Source organism: Gorilla gorilla, chromosome 6, assembly GCF_029281585.2.
Source record: "Gorilla gorilla gorilla isolate KB3781 chromosome 6, NHGRI_mGorGor1-v2.1_pri, whole genome shotgun sequence".
NCBI lineage: Eukaryota > Metazoa > Chordata > Mammalia > Primates > Hominidae > Gorilla > Gorilla gorilla.
This window is the reverse complement of record NC_073230.2, coordinates 107,680,793-107,697,614: the sequence shown is the minus strand read 5'-3', so window position 1 is coordinate 107,697,614 and position 16,822 is coordinate 107,680,793.

Genomic DNA, 16,822 nt, shown 5'->3' with positions numbered 1-16,822 from the left:
AAATGGTTCCTTGATGATGTCCTGAAACCAGTTAATTAACTCTGTACTGACTGTACTTCCACTCTTCTTATGAGAGATAAATATTTTCATTTTATTTAAGCCAATTTCAGATGGGTTTTTGTTCTGTAGAGCCAAAAGTATCCTAATTAATACAAACTCCCATAGCTCCTAAGAGAGAGTGTATTTGCTGATATGTACCTCACCTTCGCTAATATTCACCTCCTATGTGAAAATGATCTTTAATTTCTACACCCTTAAAATCCACCCTCTCTTTTGTGCCATTACAGTATTACAGTTTATACATGCAGGTTTTACACATACCTATAAGATAGCATTGCAATATTTTGACAAATCCAAGGCATTTTTTTGTGTACTTGGCACATATATAGTCTTGCTACCTATATATCAATAAAACATGAGAAAATGAATAACTTTTTCAATTAATTTCTTTAGACTTATATAGTTGTAGGACTGGCTATCACATAAATAAGCAAATTATTTTGTTGATGGAGATAAATGGTAGTTCTATGTGCATAAGTTTTAAACATAGTTTTTTGTTTAGTAGTTTTAAACATGAAAAGACAAAAATCACATATTTAAACAGTTTTGATAATGCTACATAGTTTTACTTTATTTTATTTGAGATGGAGTCTCACTCTGTCACCCAGGCTGGAGTGCAGTGGCGCGATCTTGGCTCACTGCAAGCTCTGCCTCCCAGGTTCACACCATTCTCCTGCCTCAGCCTCCTGAATAGCTGGGACTACAGGTGCCCGCCACCACGCCTGGCTAATTTTTTTTTTTTTTTTTTTTGTATTTTTAGTAGAGACAGGGTTTCACCGTGTTAGCCAGGATGGTCTCGATCTCTGGACCTCGTGATCCACCTGCCTCAGGCTCCCAAAGTGCTGGGATTACAGGCGTGAGCCACTGCACCCAGCCTAAGGCTGCATAGTTTTAAAATATTGTTATAACATCTTACATTGGTTAAAAAAAAAAACCCTTTGCCTTTTCAAAGCTCTTTCTAGACATAATTACATTTTGTTTTTCACAATGTCCTTACATGTAGGGGAGAGCCGCATGTTTATATACATTTTCCCGGTAAGATTTACTCAGTCATAGAAAGAATAAGTCACTTGCCCAAAGGATTGAATTCACATGAGCCTCCTTTTCAAAATACCTGAGACTTTTCTCAGGTCAGTTCTCTTTCTAATTCACTACAAATGGACGTGGCACTTAATGTTTGGTATATATCAGAATCACCTGAGGAGTTGTTTAGACACAGATACAGGCTCCACCCCAGCCATAGATAATCAGGATCTCTGGTGGTCAGAGCCTTGGTACATGAATTATTGCACAGAGGCTGAATGAGGTCAGTAAGACCCACAGCTCTAATAGACACCCCTGCATCAGAATCACCTGATATTCTTGTTAAGAATGCTGGTTCCTGCACCTAAACTTTCTTAACCAGACTTACTGGGTTGATTTGGGACCAAAGAAACTGTGCTTTTGAAAGTTTATCAGGTGATGGATATATAAGTTTTAGAACCACTATTCTATGACTTCATTTTTACACTGTTCTACTTTTTCACAGCTGCCATCACCTACTCTGACCATGATTTATTTTCCCCAGGTCATGACCATTGTTGCAGTAAGACTGACACCTGTCATTTTTGCTGCCTGTCCATCAAGACAGGCCACTTTCAAAAAATTTTCAGGTGTTCTTTCTAGAAATAGCTAAGCAGGCAAGATAAATACAAATGTTCTAAGAGTTAACTTTACTATCTGTATTGTAACATGCAAGGCAAGGTTAATCTCACTGTCATGTCTGCTTTCTATTTTGATAGATGCTGTGGTGGTTTCTATATCCCCATACATGGGTGCTGCATCATGAGAATTTAGTTTATCGAATTCGATTCTACTTGCTTGGCAAGTAGAATAAGAGAAAAAATTATTCACCATGTCGTGTTTAAATATTTTGCTTGATGCATAGTGTCGTATAAGACCCCCACTAACCTCAGCAGGGATGGCACCATATTTGAGAGGCCAAACAAGAGACTCAGAGCCAGTAAACAAGATATAGGGTTCTATTAGCGGGTAACTTACAGGGACAGTCTAGTGACAGCAGGATGGAGAGGAGAACTGTAAATGCTTACAAAAAGCATTCAGTTTATATAGCATTTTCATTTAGCACCCTCAGCCTAACAACTTCCACCTGGCAACCTTCATTTACCCCCCCCCCCCCCAAAACAAAGGCCTGGATCCCCATACAGTCTGAGTTCCATAGAACAAGCAGGGGGTCCAGGTGTTCGTCATAGGCAAAAAATGGATCTTCGGGTTGGCCACTCCCAGATTCCTTAGCTCCAAACTCAGATCATACATTTAGGTGTGTCTGCCACACAGGGTCATTCTCGGATATGCTTAAGTTATTGCTGTCAGATGCATCTGCCATACACATAGTAAGTAGTCAGTTGTATTAATTTTATATTATTGCATAAAAACTTACCACAGGCTTAGCCCCTAAAAACTGCCCACTTCATTTTCTTCTAGTTTTCATGGGTCAAGAGTCTAGGCATAGCTTAACTGGGTCTTCTGCTCACAGCCTCATAAAGGTGCAGTCAAGTGTCAGCCAGGGATTGTTCTCAGCAGATAAAGGCTGCCCTCTAGTTTTGCCACACAGGCCCCCCACATAATATAGCCATCCTCAAGGCCAGCAGGAAAGATCTCTATGACCTCTAGGTCCTCTTTTAAAGGGCACATTTGATTAGGTCAGGCTCACCCAGGAAATATCGCTTTTGATTAACTTAAAATCCACTCATTAGTGGCTTGCATTACATCTGCAAAATCTTCTTACCTTTACCTTCTAATGTAACCTCATCGTGGAAGTTAAATCCATCATATTGACAAGCCTCACCTGTACTTAAGGCCTATAACTAGCCTCAGGACATGTACACCAGGGGACAGGAAACTTGGAGACCATCTTAAAATTCTGCCTACTGCCTCAATAAATGTTTGTTAATTGTGGAATCTTGTTTTGCATTGTTTATTTTTAAATTAAATACATGTAAATGTAAAAATAAAAAAATCCGAGAAGACAAAAATGTATATAATGGAAATGTGTCTATCTCTAACCACTAAATTTTAGTCCCCTTCCATGCTTGCTGGCAATAATATTTTAAAAAATTCTTACATAGGCTTCCAGATTATTCTATGTATCTGTGTGCTATAACTGATTTGAATACTATTTGTTTTTTCATTTAATCTTTAAGATATATCATTAGCAGCACATACAAGTCTACCACACTAATGTATATATGTGTTTGCTCTGAATATTATTCATTTGCACACATGGATTTTAAAATATGTGACTAGTCCTGTATTGACAAAATACAAGTATCTACTCTTTTATTATTGCAAATATTTTCACGATTTGTGTGCTTTTGTGCATACGTGTTCATATATCATGGGATAAATTCCCAGAAGAATTGCTGCTTTAAATAGTAAGTGCTCTTAGTAGTCTGATAAATATTGAGTTTTTTTTCAAAGATATATATCAAGTTACAGTTCCAGTTTCCTTACATTCTTAATGATACTGCATTAGAAAATTTTTAGCTTTACCAATCTGATGGCTGAAGAAACATATTATTGCCATAACTTGTGTTTCCTTAAGAGCATGGTTGAGTACCGTTTGATATGTTTCAAAGGCATTCTATTTCTTTTTTTCATAAGTTGCCTCTTTATATTCTTTACTAACTTTTATTCAATGGCATTTCTTTTCCCTGGCACATAGCAGAATACTCAAGGATTATGTATCCCAGTATGGGAAGCAGGAAGTATACTATTCTAATAACTTCAAAGCATAATGAGTCATGTGAGTATTTAAGATAATTGGAGTTTCCATCCAATTGGATATGGGTTCTTTGCTTCCAACTCTTTCCTCACTCCCTTCTGCTTTACCCAAGTAGATTCCCAGTTCCTGTAGGTAGGTAGCTATACATATATATGTATCATTTGCACTTCCTATATATATAGCTACATATGTATATATATATATTTTTTATTTATTTATTTATTTATTTATTTTTTTGAGACAGAGTCTCGCTCTGTCGCCAGGCTGGAGTGCAGTGACACGATCATGATCTCGGCTCATTGCAACCTCCAGTTCCCTGGTTCAAGCAATTCTCCTGCCTCAGCCTCCCAAGTAGCTGGGATTACAGGCATGTACCACCACATCCAGCAAATTTTTGTATTTTTGGTAGAGACGGTGTTTAGCCATGTTGGCCAGGATGGTCTTGATCTCCTGACCCTGAGATCAGCCCACCTTGGCCTCCCAAAATGATGGGATTACAGGCATGAGCCACTGCACCCGGCCAGTAGGTAGCTTTAAAAAAGATTATGCTGGCTGGGCACGGTGGCTCACGCCTGTAATCCTAGCACTTTGGGAGGCTGAGGCAGGCGGATCATGAGGTCAGGAGATCAAGACCATCCTGGCTAACACGGTGAAACCTCGTCTCTACTAAAAATACAAAAAAGTTAGCCAGGTGTGGTGGCGGGCACCTGTAGTCCTAGCTACTTGGGAGGCTGAGGCAGGAGAATGGCGTGAACCTGGGAGGCGGAGCTTGCAGTGAGCGGAGATCTCTAGCCTGGAAGACAGAGCGAGACTCTGTCTCAAAAAAAAAAAAAAGTGTTATGCTGAAACAAATAATGAGCACAAAGAAAATCTGCCTTTAAATTTCAGTTGTGATGTTTGCTAGCTTACATGATGTAAAATAGGTGTGCATGAGATAAGTAAATTAAGTATTTAAAGAAAATAAGTCTTTTCACTTTTTACTACTGGTTTAGTTTCTGATGCAAGAATATTTTGAAAATTCTGATAAATTTTAATCTACAAATGTAGCAAATGAGGTAGCATACATAACCATATATAAAAATTTAATCTATAAGTGCAACAAATGAGGAAGTGCAAATGATATGTGTCCCCACCCAAATCTCATGTCAAACTGTAATCCCCAATGTTGGAGGAAGGGCCTGGTGCAACGTGATTGGATCATGGGAGCAGATTTTCCCCTTGCTGTTCTCATGATAATGAGTTCCCACGAGATCTGGTTGTTTAAAAGTGTGTATCTCCCTTCACTTTATTCCTCCTGCGCCAGTCATGTAAGACATGCCTGCTTCCTCAGTCATTATTACTTGTCTGGAGGCAAAACATAAACCATACCATAAAATATGTTTAAAAATTTGATGTTCTCAATGATATTAATATGCAAGATCTTCAATAATTTATTTTCTTCATCTATTCATAACATTCAATGGTCTCACCAATGTGAGCTTAAAATTGCTTATTTTGAAAGTTTTATAAATAACTAAGTAAATATAATGAAAAATAAGCTTCTGGTCTATGAAGATACGATAAATAAAAGCAGATGTTCAAATGGGAGACACCTGAAGAGACAAGTTAGTCCAATGGATAGGAGCGAAGGAAACTGCCCCTTTATAAAGATTGAGGAAAAGAGTGTAAAATTATGCTCTCATTACACTCATGCTGTTACTAAGGCCTACAGAGTTACTAAGGCCTACGGAGTTACTAAGGCCTACAGAGAGAAGGTATTGAGAGGTGACAACATGCTGGCAGCCCTCGCTTGCTCTCGGCGCCTCCTCGGCCTCAGTGCCCACTCTGGCCATGCTTGAGGAGCCCCTCAGCCCTCCGCTGCACTGTAGGAGTCCCTCTCTGGGCTGGCCGAGGTCGAAGCCAGCTCCCTCTGCTCACAGGGAGGTGTGGAAGGAGAGGTGCAGGCAGGAACCAGGGCTGTGCGCAGCACTTGTGAGCCAGCTCGAGTTCCAGGTGGGCATGCGCTCAGCAGGCCCCTGCACTTGGAGCAGCCAGCTGGCGCCACTGGCCCCAAGCAGTGAGGGGCTTAGCATCTGGGCCAGCAGCTGCGGAGGGTGCCCCGGTTCCCCAGCAGTGCCAGCCCACTGGTGCTGTGCTCGAATTCTCGCCGGGCCTCAGCTGCCTCCCCACAGGGCAGGGCTCAGGACCTGCAGCCTGCCATGCCTGATCCTCCCCGCCACTGTGGGCTCCTGTGCAGCCCGAGCCTCCCCCATGAGCGCTGCCCCCTGCTCCACGGGGCCGGGTCCCATCAACCACCCAACGACTGAGGAGTGCAGGAACGCAGCACAGGACTGGCAGGCAGCTCCGCCCATGGCCCTGGTGTGGTATCCACTACGCGAAGCAAGCTGGGCTTCTGAGTCAAGTGGGGACTTGGAGAACTTTTATGTCTAGCTGGAAGATTGTATATGCACCAATCAGAACCCTGTGTCTAGCTCAAGGTTTGTAAATGCACCAATCAGCACTCTGTATCTAGCTAATCTTGTGGGGACTTGGAGAACTTTTATGTCTAGCTAGAGGATTGTAAATGCACCAATCAGCACTCTGTGTCTAGCTAAACGTTTGTAAATGCACCAATCAGTGCTCTGTGTCTAGCTAATCTAGTGGGGACTGGGAGAACCTTTATGTCTAGCTAAAGGATTGTAAATACACCAATCAGCACTCTGTATCTAGCTCAAGGTTTGTAAACACACCAATCAACACCCTGTGTCTAGCTCAAGGTTTGTAAATGCACCAATCAGTGCTCTGTGTCTAGCTAATCTAGTGGGGACTTGGAGAACTTTTGTATCTAGCTCAGATTGTAAATGCACCAGTCAGCACCCGTCAAAACAGACCAATCAGCTCTCTGTAAAACAGACCAATCAGCTGTCTGTAAAATGCACCAATCAGCAGGGTGTGGGTGGAGCCAGATAAAGGAATAAAAGCAGGCTACCCAAGCCAACAGTGGCAACCCACTTGGATCCCCTTCCGTACTGTGGAAGCTTTGTTCTTTCACTCCTTGCAATAAATCTTGCTGCTGCTCACTTGTTGGGGCTGCACTGCGTTTATGAACTGTAACACTCACCACGAAGGCCTGCAGCTTCACTCCTGAAGCCAGGGAGACCACGTGCCCACCAGAAGGCAGAAACTCGGAACATTTCTGAACATCAGAAGAAACAAACTCCAGACACACCACCTTTAAGAACTGTAACACTCACCTCAAGGGTCCGCAGCTTCATTCTTGAAGTCAGTGAGACCAAGAACCCACCAATTCCGGACACAGTATCACCTTAAAAGCATGCATTGAGCCAATCTTATTTATATTTTTACCTTAATGAAGGCATGAATGATGGAAGATATCAACTTCCATCGGCCAGGCACGGTGGCTCATGCCTGTAATCCCAGCACTTTGGGAGGCGGAGGCAGGTGGATCACAAGGTCGGGAGATGGAGACCATCCTGGCTAACATGGTGAAACCCCGTCTCTACTAAAAATACAAAAAATTAGCAGGGCATGGTGGCAGGTGCCTGTAGTCCCAGCTACTTGGGAGGCTGAAGCAGGAGAATGGCGTGAACCCAGGAGGCTGAGCTTGCAGTGAGCAGAGATGCCGCCACTGCACTCCATCCTGGGCGACAGGGCGAGACTCTCTCAAAAAAAAAAAAGAAAAAAAAGAGCTTCTACTGCCAGGGAGAGAAGAACCCATGATCTTCTTGGGCTGGAAAATTAACCTTGAGATGCTTAGTAGAAAGGCGCTTGGAATTTACAACATTCTTCGCCTCCACTTTGTAGCTCATATGTAGTAACCACATCCCTATTTTACACCTTTAAATGTGACCCCTCAGTTGATTACATGTCTCCTGTCTTAGTCCCTTTGACACTAGTCTTCAAAAGATCAGATTAAATTAGAAGCATATAAGCCTACTCATTGACTACTCTATATTAAGCAAGTTGCTGTACCTGTCTTGAGTCTCAATTTCCTTATTTATAAAATGGCAATAATTATACCAACTCGATTGTTTTTTAACAATACCAGAATGCCTTGCACTTAGTAAGTGATCAATAAGAAGAAATTATTACTGGTGTTATTTGCTTTCCATCATGAGAGCATTTTGTCTGGGCTTTAAAACCAGTTGACAAAACCTCCACCTATCTGAGATTTCTCTATTACTCTTGGCCTATTCCCAGAACCTTGCCTGCCACAGAGAGGTGGGTCTCCTTGACAAAACATGTTTTTCTTGTTGATGACGTTGTACTCGCTGCTGTTGAAACCTGTCCTGGCCACCTGTTTCCATCCTCAGCTCCCAGGGGATCTATTAATAGCTAGCACCTGGCCCCTCCCAGTCTGACAACCCCACTGACTCAAGGTTCCGTCACTGGTTTCACTCAGCGAACACGTTGTTGCATTTAGCAAAAACCAGTGAAAAATCCAACACATATCCTAGTGAAATTCAACACACGTTCTCTATGTGAAATATTTCTCCCTCCAGTCCCTCTCTCATTACTAGGTAACTTATGAACACACTTTATGCTTTCACATCACAAACTTGGAAATTGTTTTTAAAAATTCCATGGCTTAGCATTGCAAAAGAATGCAAAAGAAACTAACCATTTTGATTAATATGCCTACTGTATTCATGTATTCTTAGTTTTTGTTCAATTTGGAACTCATGCTGAGTTCATAGAACTTGACTTATTTATTTGGCAGACTGTCAAAAAATTCAAAATTCCAATTAAAAATGCAATATTATATTTTCCAAACCTAAATGTACACATGTGCATATCACTCATAAAGCCTATTTCAAATGCTATTTTCACTGCACTGTTTTTTTTTTAGCAGTTTTGTTACTTAGTGGAGCAGAATGCTGTTATAATTAATTATGATTATTATTATGGTTGATGTAGGATATATGATTGACTTTTTTCTCATCAGCAAAAAAGATTTAAATGTGATTGTTACTCCCACCTACATGTACCTGAGTTCTGGGCTTTCCTGTCTTAGGTGCGATGAATTACTTGTGTTTATGGCTAAATGGTGGAGTAGCTCCCTGAAGGCATCTTTCCCAGGCATCTAATTTGGAAAGCCTAAATTTTTGAGGCTGCATGGGTGGATGATCCTTGCAGAAGTCGGAGGCCCTTTGACTCAGGAAGAGAAGAGATTAACTTGACTCCTGGTGATTATTGAGATGGTTGTGCATTAACTCAGCCACCCTGAAGCAAAGAATGTGTGCACCTGAGGGTCCTTGGGAAGGATCTGAGCAGGGTGGACCCAGAAGGCTCTGACCTTGGGAATTTTAGCAATGATCCTTGAGGTCAACCTTGTGGCCAATGAAGAGGGACACTATGAGGGACTTTCTGAGCGGAACAATAATATTTGATTCTAATGCTTTTCAGACCATGAAGATCAATGTTGGAATGGTGTACAGCAGGGACTAAAACCCAGACCTTGTCTTTACTGTTTTGCCTGAATAAAATGAGAAGTTCCTTATATACTGCAAGGGAGGAATAAGAAAGCCATTAACCTGACATTGACCTTAAAAGGTAAAGTCACAAGTTTTCCTCACCCATAAGAAAATATTCACTGGCGTGACCTGACATATGATCTCATGGGTTTCATGGATCTGTATCCCTGGGCGTTTATGCCCTCACTCTCCTGTACATCTAGGAGACTAAGAGATTATCACAGAATGACTATTTCTGCCTCAGTCTGGAGCAAGGTTGAACAATGGTCGTCTGACTGAAATCACTCCATAATGAGTACCTGTGACTGTAGAACATCTGCATCTGGAAGGAAATGTAAAGAATAAGTCAGATAGCAGCTATTCTGAATCAACCACCTACTCAACAGTGCTGGTTTTGTACATTACAAATTCTGGAGTCAGAGTCTTTCTGATCTACCGTGACTTGCTTAATTGCTCTCTGGCTCCTCTTCCAGGTGGATGCAGTCCACAGTGGAACATCTTGATGACTGCATGGAATCTTTGTGTAAAATAGAAAATGATACTAATTTTCCCTCCATGTGGGTACAACTCCATGGTAAAGTTATAGGGCTTGGTGAGTGGCAAAGCAGGCTTACCTCCCACCTTTCCTTCTTGGCTGGATATTCTTATATAGATTAACTATACTACCCTGCGCAACAACCCTGATTCTTTGTCCAGCTTTCTGAAATTAGTCTTTCCTGGATGGTTATCTACAAGCAGTCAATAAACTTTTGTGATCACTTAAAAATAATTGTCATTACTTACCCATGATTTCTCTGTTAAAGATGCCCAAATCCATGTATCAGCAGTGAAAAATGTCTAATAAAAGTAAAAATCACTCACACGTATTTCACAAGGCATATTTAACAACAAAAAATTAATGCATTTTTATTGTAAAAATTTAAGAATTAAAGTAGAACTATGTACTTGGAATCAACCTCAGAAATTGAAAAATAAATTTTGAAGGAAAAGAAAATAGATTTTAGGAAGAATCAGAATTGTTGAATGTGGAGATCTGAAAAAGAAAAATGAAAGTTGGAACAAAAAAATGAAGAAAGAAAAGTATATGCTATAAGTGAAGAAATGCTTCATCTGTTGTCTTTTAGATATCTTTGAATATAAACTAAGCTGTCTAATTATGGTCACAAATGTAAATAAAGAGTAGAGTTTCCACATCTCCAGAGAGATATTACCATCCCAGACTATCAGAATAATAAAACATTGTTAAAATTGGGGAATATTTTTAAAGTTGGGGTCAATTATGATAAAGAAGGGAAGACTAGGAAATGATTATTACTCTCCTTCAAGCACTTCAGGGCCTATTATCTTGAGAATGCTGAATATTCGTTACACTAGAGAATGGCAGCAGAAAGACAACATTTAATTAGAAAAAACATCTCTGCACTTAAAGGATAATTTAAAAAATAATAATGATAAATTAAAACAAAAAAGAGGGAGTACAATATTCATCAATGGTTGATGATATGTACTATTATTCACCTTTGGCTGGAGCAATAGGTAACACCAAAATCTTTATATTTTATGACAATATTTATTTCTTGCTCACATTACATGAGGACCACAGATAGGCTGTAGTTCTTTTTTTTTTTGAGACGGAGTCTGGCTCTGTCGCCCAAGCTGGAGTGCAGTGGCGAGATCTCGGCTCACTGCAAGCTCCACCTCCTGGGTTCACACCATTCTCCTGCCTCAGCCTCCCGAGTAGCTGGAACTACAGGCGCCTGCCACCACGCCCGGCTAATTTTGTTTTTGTATTTTTAGTAGAGACAGGGGTTTCACTGTGTTAGCCAGGATGGTCTCGATCTCCTGACCTTGTGATCTGCCCTCCTCGGGCTCCCAAAGTGCTGGGATTACAGGCGTGAGCCACCACATGCCCAGCCCAGGTATGCTGTAGTTCTGCTAGGTTCATCTAATCTTGGCTTAACTTGTTGGCTTGGTTGTGCTTGATTGCACTTGGCTAGGCCTCAATCCATGTGTTTCTTTTTCTGAAACTCAGACTGAAGTTTCCAGATATCCCTCTACCTGGGATATGTTCTAATGAAGGAGGACAGGAATAAAACAGGCAGCTAAAGAAAGCATTCAAAGTTTATGCTGGGACATGACATCTATAAACATCTGCTCATACTCCATTAGCCAAAGCAAGTCACAGGGCCAAGTACAAAATCAATGAAGCAGGAAAGTGTAGTTTCTGTATTAGTTTCCTATAGCTGCCGTAACAAATTACCACAAACTGGATGGCTTAAAATCACAGAAGTTTGTTCTCCCACAGTTCTAGAGGACAGAAGTCTGAATTCAGTGTCCTGGAGCTGACATCAGTATGTTGGCTGGGTAGCAATCCCTTCAGGGGCTTTAGGGAAGAAACTGTTCTTTGCCTCTTTCAGTTTCTGAGGGCTGTCAGCATTCCTAGGCTTGTGGCCACATCACTCCAGCCTTTGTCTTTGTCTTCACATTGACTTCTTTGTATGTACACATCAAATCTCCTGCTGTCTTCCTCTTATACATGGCATTTAAGGCTCTACACAAGATTACCCAAAATAATCTCCCAAACTCAAGATTCTTAACTGACTCTTCAAAGACCATATTTTCTCCCAAATAACACAATGAGAATAAGAGCATGTTTATCTCGAGGCCATTAAAAAATTTACCTAAAGGGAAGCATGGCAAGAAGGAAAGAAATGAAGCACACTAAACAAATAAAACAATCTACCATATACTCTATGTGTTAGCAAACATTTTCAGCTTTTAAGATGAGTCAACACTGGTATAGACAACCATTATGCAATGGGAGAGTTCCTTGGTTCCCCTCACAGGACGTGCAACAGAGGTGTGGCCCACCTGTTCTGTCACCCCACGTTTCGAACCCCTTGAGGAAGTGGGAGCTTGCAGACAGGCAGGTGCAGAGGCTGGAGCAAGCTCTCCGGCTAGCGTCTAGGAGTGGGTGCCTGCAACCCCATTGTTACAAAGCTCTTTCAGCTTTGCCATCTGTAGACAGTTTGTGTGTTAATCAGCTCAATGGACCCTCTGCCTTTTTGCAAGGACAGAGGGCCAGTGTGACAGGTTTCTGTGTCCCGAGCTCTTGTCCAGCTTCCCAGAAAAAATTGGGTCACATACGGACTCAAAGGCTAAATGTGAGGTTTTATTGAGTGGTGCAAGTGGCTTTCAGCGGGATGGGTGGGGAACTGGAAGGGGACGATGGAGTGGGAAGGCGATCCTCCCCACTGTTCTGCCACTCTGTTCCTCTGCTCTTCTTGATGTTCAGCCACTTGTGTGTGTGACCGCTAAGGTCTCAGGTTTATATGGGCACAGGATGGGGGGTGTGGTTAGCCAGAATGGTCTTTGAAAATGCAACATGTGGACATGAAAACATGAGTGCCTATTCTCTCTTACGTCCGAGGGCACAGGCCCAAGGGTGGAGCCCTCACTAGTGACCCCACTCTTCTCTACCCAGCACTTCCCTGTCCGTCTCCTGTATCAATTATATGTGTGCCTTATCCTTAACTTTGCAATCTTTTAACATAACATAGATGGTCATCAGGTTGCTTGGTTTAGAAACAGCCTCCTTAGAAACATTGAACATTGGTCCTCTAATGTAATTCAGCATTGGTCCACTAATGTAATTCTCAGTTCCCTAATTAGAAGATTTTTTGATTCATTTCCATTTTAATATAATTTTAACATTATAATTGTAGCATTCAAGCCATATATTTTCAAAAGACTTGCAGTTTCATATAAATATTTGCTTTTGAAAAATGTGAATCATTTGTCTCTTTAACATTAAGTGTTAATAAGTGTTGAATGGTGCCAGAGCTCAAAGGTAGGACTGCTCAGTGAGGTCTGGAAAAGTAATTGGAGGCTTCAAGAATGAGCCATTTGTGACTTAGAGCTCCAAGGGATTTAAAATTTGGAAATATATTTGAAAAAAACACAAAAACAAATTAAAAAACCCACATCACTTTGCTATTGCATGGGGAGTGCTTTAATTTGTATGTATGAAAGCATTTTGTTTCTCTTGTATCTTACGAACATCCTCTAGGATAATGAAGGTGAGTTATTACTATCTTCGTTTTACAAATTAGGAAACTGAGATATAGCAAGATAAAATGAGTTCCCAATCTCATATTGAAGATTTTATAGTATAGTCAGTCCTAGTTATTATGATTATCAGTTAAGTATTTATTAAGAAATCTGTTTGCTCAATATAAAGAAAATAACATGGAAGGCAGAGAATATCTGAATCCTTCCACTAACGGGATTTTTTTTAGAAACATAGAGGTTAGCAAATGAAAAGCAAGAAGTGCATTTAAAATAGAAAATACCTGTAATCCCAGCACTTTGGGAGGCTGAGGCAGGCAGATCACCTGAGGTCAGGAGTTCAAGACCAACCTGGCCAACATGACAAAACCCCATCTCTATGAAAAATACAAAAATTAGACAGGCATGGTGGTGTGCACCTGTAGTCCCAGCTACTCCAGAGGCTGAGGCACAAGAATCACTCAAACCCAGGAGGTGGAGGTTGCAGTGAGCCGAGATCGTGCCACCGTACTCCAGCCTGGGTGACAGAGAGAGACTCCATCTCAAAATAAAATAATAAAATAAATAAAATAATACAATTTTAAATTACAGATTAAGTTAAATAAAATTTATAGGTCAATAAATACTCAATTAGTCAACTTGGAAGTACTATAAGGTGTTAGAAAGCTATCTGAAAAAAATTTGTCTTGATTCATTTAAACTGTTAACTGATAGTCTTCAATTTTCCTCCGGCTCTGCAATTTTCTAGAAAAAAAAAAACAGCCAAAAGATTAATGTTGTTAACATAATACATACCAACATTTTCTGTATTGGCTCTTACAGTAGAGATGAATTACAGCATATCTGGAGTCCATGTTTCTACCTCAGTGTTTAATTCCCATAAGGCTGGAAGAGGATGTTGTTGCTTGGCAATCATTCCCCACATAACTTGTAAATCTGCATGTCCTTGTCTTTGTCTTCATGTGAACTCAACAGAAAAATATGTATATACAACTTGTTCCATTTCACCTCCCAACCCCTGTACTACAGAAAATAGCAGGTGTTATATATAACACTTGTGATGAGTTCACGGATGTAGTAAAGCAGAGAACTACAAACTCAAGGGACAGACAAATCATGACCTAATAATTCTGGATGCTTTTGGAGTTAAAATGTGGTTGACAGTGAGATTTAAAATTCAAAATGAAAGGTCTTCGATATAAAGTTCAATTAATCATTTTCATATAAAAATATTTTCCCCAAATTAACAGCTCTGTAAAATGATAATTTCCTCAAAAGCAGAAATAGGGCTCATTGTTATATTTATTCAAACTGCTTAATGTAGTGAAATGAATGAATAAAATAAAATATAAACTTATCAGTGCTTAAATTGACTAAAAATGAATTTTATTCTAAATATGGAAATTGCATATTGTATGTTCAATTTTCAGTGAGGCTGATAATTGCCCAAGTAGTCTTGATTTAATATCTCTAATATTAATTTCAAAATTAGTAAAATATTAATGACTTTAAATTTAAATGATTTGATATTACCTTAAGCAAATAATTTTCTATTAAAACAAGTTAGTTTTTTCTTTTAATCCAAATAGAATTGCAGATTACTTGTTTCCAGGACAGATTAAATCCAGCCAAACCACCAGTTTAGCATACGTGATACTGAAGTTTATAGCACTGTCTGAAAAGTGGCTTGGCATCATGAAGACAAACCTCCAACTCTATTCTGACAGCCTCTGTGAGGAACAGGATTGAGATGGTGTTTCGGGCCAAAAACTCTCAAATAAATCCGCAATCACTTTTGCCTGGACTACTCAGATATTTATTATGGGGTGCTATCTTAAATTTTGTTTTCCACATCTGTTCTTGGACAGTAAAATCCTAAAAGCTTAGATTTTTCGGAAACCATAATGTGGTTATTTTTTAAATACGTTTTTGTAATGTTAGATCCATCTTATTCTTCACTGCGTTTTTAGAAATGAAACCAAGAAAATATGGTTTCATTTAAATAATTCATATAAAGGAAGGTCAAATATTTCATATAATAATAATTTAGGAATGTCAGATCTGCAATACCATTATAATTTTGTAAAATGATTATTTTTGAAAATGAAAGCCATTTCCTATAGTCTTTTATTTGGAACATCTATAATGTCACTGTATCTTGGCCATATATGTCATGAATATATGGCTATAATACACACACACAGACACATCTACAATCTTTTTTTTTTTTTTTTTTGAGATGGAGTCTCGCTCTGTCGCCCAGGCTGGAGTTCAATGGCGAGATCTCAGCTCACTGCAAGCTCCATCTCCCAGGTTCATGCCATTCTCCTGCCTCAGCCTCCCAAGTAACTGGCATTACAGGCACCCACCACCACGCCCGGCTAATTTTTTGTGTTTTTAGTAGAGACAGGGTTTCACCGTGTTAGCCAGGATGGTCTCAATCCCCTGACCTCGTGATCCACCCGCCTCGGCCTCCCAAATTGCTGGGATTACAGGCGTGAGCCACTGTGCCCAGCCTACAATGTATTTTTTTATATATACACACATAACCATCAATATGTATACACATGTGCATCAATATGTGTGGTTTTTTATATATATGTATATATATTCGGCAAATAGATACATATTTAAAATCATTGAATTTTATATTTGAAAGAGATCTTGAAGTCAACTTCCATTTGTAGAGAAATTGTCTGAGAAAAAAAAATCATATAACACCAATTGAATAATGTGGGGAGTGAGGGAGAGAAATGAGTCTGGAATTATTCCCAGGAATTTGGCTTTTCCAACTGGATAAAAATACAGTCATCCCTGGGTGTCCACTGGGGATTGGTTCTAGGACCCCCCCCAACACATACCAAACTCTGCCAGTGCTTGAGCCCTAAATATAAAATGGTGTAGTATTTGCAAATAAGCTATGCATATCCTCCCATATACTTTAAATCACCTCTAGATTACTTACAATGGAATGCCTACACATCACTTTATTTGCATAGATTCAGCATAGTACTTGATGCACGGCAAATTCAAGTTTTTGGAGCTTTGTGGATTTTTTTTTCCCCAAATATTTTTAATTTGTGGCTGGTTGAATTCACAGATGTGGAACTCAGAGATACAAAAGACCAACTGTACTCTACTCACTATGTATTTTTCATAAGGGAGGGGATGAAAAAGGTGGGATGAAGGTGTAAGGTGATATTAAAGAATATTGAAGGCAAAATTAGAAATTTCTCTGGGACTAGCCTAGTTGTCTCTTTCTCTCTCTCTCTCTCTTTCTTTCCGCTGCCAACAAAGCACATTAATTTCTCAAAGATCACATCCGATCTTTCCTGCATAAAATTCATTTTTGTACACCAAAAGTGTATTTTAAAATCTTGTCAGAATTGACAGATGATGAGATCACATCTGTGTTTATAGTGACCATCAGTAAATG